Here is an 8,743-nt window from a genome sequence, read left to right on the forward strand (position 1 = left end):
TACACACAAATACACCCTTATATAGTAGGCCTATAAGTTTAAAATGCCTGTGATGAAAAGGAATAAGGAAAGAAAAACAAATGTTTTCCCACAATGGCAATGTGAATGTGAAAATATGGAAATTTCTTTACTTTTCTATGCTTATCAAAATATTCAATGGCTTCCATTTCTTTTGCCATCCAAGTGGTGGGTGGGATAACAATAAGTGTTTGATGTATTTATGTGTGTGTGTGTGTATGGGAGTTTGTTCCCTTTTAGCGCAGAAAGGAACATCTTCTCATTATGTGCCATCATGTTGTTATCCATGCATCAAACCAACTGACAGACTTCAGTCAAACATCTTCAGGATACATACATAACATTTTAAATTCATATAGAGGACTCCACTAAGAAATTCTTGTACTTAGTTTCACACAGCACACTATAGGATGAAAATGTATTTACTTGGTCATTCCTTTTATATCAATTCGATGTAGTTATCTAGGCATTCAGAAAGTATTTTTATTCTTGATCGACAAAACTTCTATGTCGATCCAGTAAACGTCACCTTAAAGCATTTTATCCTCTATACAGATTGAGCTATATGCTCGAAATTTCGTTTGAATATTTCTTGTTGGTTTAGGTCTGTTAGGACTATAAATGGCCAAAATTCATATTTAAATAAATCGCCCACATTGATCAATACTTTGTGTAAATGTAATGTGCTTTTACGTTCTTCTTCTTTAGCGATGAAACATTTCTATTTACAAAGAAAGTATTGAAAAGAGGGTGCAGATATTAATCTGCCCTATGCCACTATAGACATACACCTAAGCCAGTGATCAGCTTGTTGTGCGCTCTAAAAACTAAAAAGTCACGTCGAAGAAGAAAATTTTAATTTTTAAGAAATGCTCCAAAGTCTCATCATCTTTCCCTCATGCCCTACACGTGCTTTCACTTGCCGCACCGATTTTATACAAGTTAGCTAGTAGTCTTATATGCCCCGTTATGACACCAAAAGCTATACTGAACTCCTTCTTACTTCCTTTCAGTAATAGCCTCGTCCTTTCACGATCCGGATCACCCCATAAGATTTTCGCCGTCCTTCCTACTTTTTGTCGTTTGTCGCTCACGCGCTTAAACCGGACTACGTCGACCCGAAAGGCTTCGGCTTAAGCAAGTTTATCGACGGCAGTCCTCTGGCTTTCACTGCCAAATCGTCTGCCCTTTCATTCCCCCTTACTCCGTTATGGTCCGCCACCCAAACGATGCGGATTGTGCAATCCGCAAAGAAGGGTTTAATCTCCTTCTTACTCTTCTTGTTGACTGTAACAATGCAAAAAATTTTGAACGAATCGCAAATTAGGGTAATGAGACGTGATTTTTAGGGGAGCGATGACAGCTCAAACATTTCGACTCAAATATGGATGTCAAATTCGTGCAACACTTCCAAATCCCTTTAATTTAAGCTCCATATTACCATGGTCGGTAAATATGAACTGTTGGGAGGGTGTTTTGGGGCTGGTGCGGCCACCGGTACCTGCCCAGAAAATAGATATCAAATTCGTTCTTTACCTCCAAATACCGTTGATTTGAGCTCCAATTTGCTATAGTCGAATATGAAGTTCAGTTTAAGGGGTGACACCCTAAAGCTACTAAACTGAACTTCATATCGCCCAAACACTTGGCGTCAAAATTGGATATCGAATTATTTTTCTATACTCAAATACCTTTCGTTTGAATCCCATATTGTCATAGTGGGTCAATTAACCTATTTGATGTATTTTTAGGAGAAAAATCGCAACCTGGACTTGAACGCAAAGTTTAATGTCATATTTGTAATCTACTCCCAAATACCTTTCATTTGAGTCTCATATAGCCATGGTCGACTAATATGCCCATTTGGGGTTATCTGGGGGGTGGGGCAACCTCCCTTATTTGGACCTAATTTTTTATACCATATTTGTAATCTAATACCGAATAATTTTCATTTGTGTCCCATATTGATAGGAACGTCGAATATATCGTTTAGAGGAGTTTTGAAGTTGAGGCGGCCCGCTGGGTACTTGGACCTAATTTTTAATACGATATTCGTTTTCTAGTCTCCAATACCTTTGATTTGATAACCATATTGTGCAATTTTGGTTTTGGGTGGCGTTTTTGGGGTAAGGGGGAGGGACCGCCCCCTCCGATATCTAAAAATTATATAGCCTATGTTTCCAGAAAAACTTATACAATCTGTGATATTTTTGAGAAAATCGGTTTAGCCGTTTTTCATTCTACGGAACAAACAAAAAAACCGAGGCCCATGAAGTCATGATGGGTCATATGCCCATTTAAGGCATTTTTGGGAGGTAGGGTGACCCCCTATACTTCGAACTGATTTTGTAAGCCAGATTCGTAATTTACCCCCGGATTACCTTTCATTTAAGGCCCATATTGACATGAACCTCCAATATGTGTGTTTGAGAGAATTTTGGGGTTGGGCGGCCCGGTGGGTATTTACATCCAAATTTTAATACCATATTCTATTTTCCAATACCTTTCATTTGACACCCAAATTGTCCCGATCGGTCCACTTTTGATTTTGGGTAGTGTTTTTGGGTAAAGGGGGAGGGTCCGCCCCCTCCGAAATCAAGAAATTATAAAGCTTATTTTTCCTTCCTGACCATATTCCCAATCTAATCCCGAATACCTTTCATTTGAGTCCCATATTGCCATGATCGTCCAAAAAACCTATTTAAGGGGGTTTTGGGGTTGGGGCGGCCCCCCAGATACTTGGACCCAATTTTTAATATGAAATTCGTACTCTACTCCTTAATACCTTTCATTTGAGTCCCATATTGTCTTGATGGTCCCACTTTTATTTTTGGGTACTACTTTTGGGGTAAGGGGGAGGGTTGAACATCGAGTAATGATGGAATAATATCGTCTTTTGCCTAATATTTAGTCAATTTGCAATCTTACAATGTTTCCTCTATTGTCCTGCGGGAATCTCCATGTGCATCGTTGTCTCGAATGAAGGTTAAAGTATTGTATTTACTACTCTTGGAAAAATTAGATAAGCCTATGTCCTCTCTCATTTCTTATACCCAATCCGAAACTGGAAGTTATACCAACTACTTCTTCATCTTTATTATATATTTTTTAACGTATCAACATTTAGAAGCAAATACATCCCGGATCTCGTATATACTATGTAGTTACCCATACGTATTTATATAACGTATATAATTTACCGTTTCTTAAAAATATGAATCGCTTTTGCTTCAATGTAAATGCGAAAGCTTCTGACTTGGCAGGCGTAGACATTTTTACAAGGACGACAGAGTGAGCGGTGAAGCAGCTATTCTTACGCCGCCAGTCAAGTTGACATTTAGGTTAGCTAAAAAGCATTTATCCAAAACCACACAAACGTCATCTAATCAACGGGGTTATGTCAAATATATTGCTTTACCAATCCAGGAGCAGTGTGTCGAAATTTTGGGCCTGAATTTGATTTTAAGAGAATATTATTTGGAGTCTTCTGGTGACTGAATAGTCACAGTGACTCTATAGTTTGTTCGCATGTTTCAGGGCGTGGATGGATATTTCTTCCGATATTGTCCTCACTCCTAAGTCTCTATCAGTGTTTCATATTAAATTTTGAGTTTTTTGGATCTTTTCTACTTCATTCTTGTCAGCGCAACCCCAAAGCTGTATTCCGTAGGTCTATTTTGGTTTGGTCATTTGATTATACAAAAGCAGTTTATTTTGAATCGATAATCTATTGTCAACTAGCATCCAGTACAACTCGGAGAATTTTATTTTTAATTCCTTATTTTTATACCCTCCACCATAAGATGGGGGGTATACTAATTTCGTCATTCTGTTTGTAACTACTCGAAATATTCGTCTGAGACCCCATAAAGTATATATATTCATGATCGTCGTGAAATTTTATGTCGATCTAGCCATGTCCGTCCGTCTGTCCGTCCGTCCGTCCGTCCGTCCGTCCGTCTGTCTGTCGAAAGCACGCTAACTTCCGAAGGAGTCAAGCTAGCCGCTTGAAATTTTGCACAAATACTTCTTATTAGTGTAGGTCGGTTGGTATTGTAAATGGGCCATATCGGTCCATGTTTTGATATAGCTGCCATATAAACCGATCTTGGGTCTTGACTTCTTGAGCCTCTAGAGTGCGCAATTCTTATCCGATTGGAATGAAATTTTGCACGACGTGTTCTGTTATGAAATCCAACAACTGTGTCAAGTATAGTTCAAATCGGTCCATAACCTGATATAGCTGCCATATAAACCGATCTTGGGTCTTGACTTCTTGAGCCTCTAGCGTGCGCAATTCTTATCCGATCAGAATGAAATTTTGCACGACGTGTTTTGTTATGATGTCCAACAACTGTGCCAAGTATGGTTGAAATTGGTCCATAACCTGATATAGCTGCCATATAAATCGATCTTGGGTCTTGACTTCTTGAGCCTCTAGAGTGCGCAATTCTTATCCGATTGAAATGAAATTTTGCACGACGTGTTTTGTTATGATATCCAACAACTGTGCCAAGTATGGTTCAAATCGGTCCATAACCTGATATAGCTGCCATATAAACCGATCTTGGGTCTTGACTTCTTGAGCCTCTAGAGGGCGCAATTCTTATCCGATCAGAATGAAATTTTGCACGACGTGTTTTGTTATGATATCCAACAACTGTGCCAAGTATGGTTGAAATCGGTCCATAATCTGATATAGCTGCCATATAAATCGTTCTTGGGTCTTGACTTCTTGAGCCTCTAGAGGGCGCAATTCCTATCCGATTTGGCTGAAATTTTGCATGACGTATTTTATTTTTACTTTCAACAACTGTGTCAAATAAGGTTCAAATCGGTTCATAACCTGATATAGCTGCCATATAAACCGATCTGGGATCTTGACTTCTTGACCCCTAGAAGTCGCAATTATTATCCGATATGCCTGAAATTTTGTACGACGGATCCTCTCATGACCATCAACAAACGTGTTTATTATGGTCTGAATCGGTCTATAGCCCAATACAGATCCCATATAAATCGTTCTCTCTATTTTATTTCGTGAGCCCCAATGGGCGCAATTCTTATACGAATTGGCTGAAATTTTACACAGGTCTCCAACATATAATTTAATTGTGGTCCGAACCGGACCATATCTTGATATCGTTTTAATAGCAGAGTAACTCTTTTCTTATATCCTTTTTTGCCTTAGAAGAGATGCCGGGAAAAGAACTCGACAAATGCGATCCATGGTGGAGGGTATATAAGATTCGGCCCGGCCGAACTTAGCACGCTTTTACTTGTTATTCTTTCTTAAATATTTGGCTGTGTTTGACACTGCGTCAGACAGTTCTGACCAACGAGAGCAAAGCGAACCATCTTAAAAATAGTTTAAGCCAAATTATCTTGGGGGGTTTATGGCCCACAATTTGTTACCATCTGTCAACTAGGTTAGGTTAGGTTTAAGTAGCAGTCTGCCATCAGACTCACTTAAATGTTTGCGTCCATTGTGATATCACAGGAATAGAAAAAGGAAAATGCCTTATAGTCTCTACCGTTGAACCATCCAAATCGCTTTAAACAGCCCAATAACTTGCAAATGTTCACATCCGCAAAATCAGACAGTTTCTGGAAGAAATGAGAACCTAAAATGGAACTCCTTCTAACTGCAAAAGTCGTTGCTGGCAACCTTCAGTCTGTCAGCATGTTTTCCGATTAGACAGTGACCTGTCATGACGGGCACAATGACTGAGACGTATGTTCTAGCCAATGACTGTTCTAGCCAGTAACGGTAAACTTCGTCAAGTCTATTATAGATTAGGCCATATATTGGGTTGCCCAAAAAGTAATTGCGGATTTTTTAAAAGAAAGTAAATGCATTTTTAATAAAACTTAGAATGAACTTTAATCAAATATACTTTTTTTACACTTTTTTTCTAAAGCAAGCTAAAAGTAACAGCTGATAATTGACAGAAGAAAGAATGCAATTACAGAGTCACAAGCTGTGAAAAAATTTGTCAACGCCGACTATATGAAAAATCCGCAATTATCTTTTGGGCAACCCAATAGTTTTGGAATGCTCACAGCCCCCTTTGTGACCATCTATCATTCGTTGTCCTTCGGGCCTGGTCCTGAAAATTTAGCTTACACGCCGCTAGAGGCATACCCACAGATTACCCTGCACATTCCATCCTTGGAATGTGCAGGATAATTTCTGGTCTCGCAAGCTGGTCCACTTTACAATTCCCTGGGATATCTCTGTGGCCCATCACCCAGAACAGGTGAATTCGGAATTGTTAAGCCATCGCATGAGAAATTTGCGATAGTCGCGGGAGGTTTTTGTGTTCAGAAATACGTTCTCCAGGGATTTAATGGCTGCCTGGTTGTCTGGAATTATATCTTAGCCACTCCAGCACTTCCTTAATTGCAAGGATCCCCGCTTGATACACACTGTAGTGGTCGAGAAAGCTTTGCGATATGACCAGTTCTAGTTCTAGAGTACACCCCAAAGCCCACCTGGTCGTTTAGTTTGGAGTCGATGTAACTTCTGTTACCAGGGATATCGTAGTTCCAATCGGTTCCATCAGAAATAGTGGTACAGTACTTTTTATCTGTCAACTATAATCCATTGACCATCGCACTGTTGTCAAATCGAAAATTTGTAAATAATTCTAGAACTTTTGAACGGAAAATGATTTGAACTCGTACACGAAACGTGACATAGTCCAGGGGCTGATCCATGGTGCTTGAAAATTGGTCACCTCGAGCGTGACCAAAAGGTGGGTATTTATAATTTTGCAGATATTTGGGGTATAAAAACATTTTCCAAACAATTTTTGATGATTTCGTATTCTTCGTATATAAAACTGACCTTCTTATTTCATAAAATCGGAATTTAGTTATACATAGCCGCTTTATAGCGCGATCTCCAGACTTAAACTCTTGAAGCAATAAATTGGTATGTTTTCATCCGATTTCGATGAAATTTGGCACAGTGAATTCTGATAGATACTTACCCATTCCTATGAATTGTCCAGATCGGAGCATATTTGGTTATAGCTATTCTATAGACCGACCGCCCGATCCCCCGATATGGGGTATTAAGACCCTCAAATATACTTTTTTTACACGATTTCGATGAAATTTGGCACATTGAGTTCTGGTAGACCCTAACCCGCTCCTATCATATATGGTGTAGGTCAGACCTTGTTTGGATATAGCTGCCATATAGACCGATATAGTGTATTGAGCCTATAAAAGAACATATTTTACCCGATTTCGATGAAATTCGACACAGTGAGTTATGGTACTAAAGCCCACACGCAAACAAATGAAACATTTGGATTTTTATACCCACCACCGAAGGATGGGGGTATATTCATTTTGTCATTCCGTTTGCAACACATCGAAATATCCATTTCCGACCCTATAAAGTATATATATTCTTGATCAGCGTAAAAATCTAAGACGATCTAGCCATGTCCGTCCGTCTGTCCGTCTGTCTGTTGAAATCACGCTACAGTCTTTAAAAATAGAGATATTGAACTGAAATTTTGCACAGATTCTTTTTTTGTCCATAAGCAGGTTAAGTTCGAAGATGGGCTATATCGGACTATATCTTGATATAGCCCCCATATAGACCGATCCGCCGATTTAGGGTCTTACTCCCATAAAAGCCACATTTATTATCCGATTTTGTTGAAATTTGGGACAGTGAGTTGTGTTAGGCCCTTCGACATCCTTTGTCAATTTGGCTCAGATCGGTCCAGATTTGGATATAGCTGCCATATAGATCGATCCTCCGATTTATGGTGTAAGGCCCATAAAAGCCACATTTATGGTCCGATTTCGCTGAAATTTGGGACAGTGAGTTGTTTTAGGCCCTTTGACATATTTCTACAATTTGGCCCAGATCGGTCCAGTTTTGGATATAGCTGCCATATAGACCGATTTCTTGATTTATGGTTTTGGGCCCATAAAATGCTCATTTATTGTCCGATGTCGCCGAAATTTGGAACAGTGAGTTAAGATAAGCCCCTTCACATACTTCTGCTATATCGCACCGATCGGTCCAGATTTGGATATAGCTGCCATATAGACCGATAGCTAGGTTTTAGGTTTTGGGGCCATAAAAGACGCATTTATTGTCCGATGTCGCTGAAATTTGAGACAGTGAGTTTGGTTAGGCTCTTCGACGTCCTTTTTCAATTTTGCCCAGATCAGTCCAGATTTGAATATAGCTGCCATATAGACCGATCTCTGGATTTAAGGTTTAGGGCCCATAAAAGAGGCATTTATTGTCCGATTTCGCCGAAATTTGGGACAGTGCTTAGTGTTAGGCTCTTCGACATGTTTATGCAACTTGGCCCAAATCGGTCCAGATTTGGATATAGCTGCCATGTAGACCGATATCTCGATTTAGTCTTGGCCCCATAAAAGGCGCATTTATAATCCGATTTCACTGAAATTTGACACAGTGACTTATGTTCGGCTTTACGACATCCGTGTCGTATATAGTTCAGATCGGTATGAGGTATATGAGTATAAGGTATGAAATTTTCACCGAATTTTGATGAAAGGTGGTTTACATATATACCCGAGGTGGTGGGTATCCAAAGTTCGGCCCGGCCGAACTTAACGCCTTTTTACTTGTTTTTTTTTTGGAGAGGTACTACTTTAATCATACACCACTAACGTGGTATAAGGCATCATAGCTTCGTACATTGGTTTGTAAAACCAATTTATT

The sequence above is a fragment of the Stomoxys calcitrans genome, chromosome 2, assembly GCF_963082655.1.
Source record: "Stomoxys calcitrans chromosome 2, idStoCalc2.1, whole genome shotgun sequence".
Taxonomy (NCBI): domain Eukaryota; kingdom Metazoa; phylum Arthropoda; class Insecta; order Diptera; family Muscidae; genus Stomoxys; species Stomoxys calcitrans.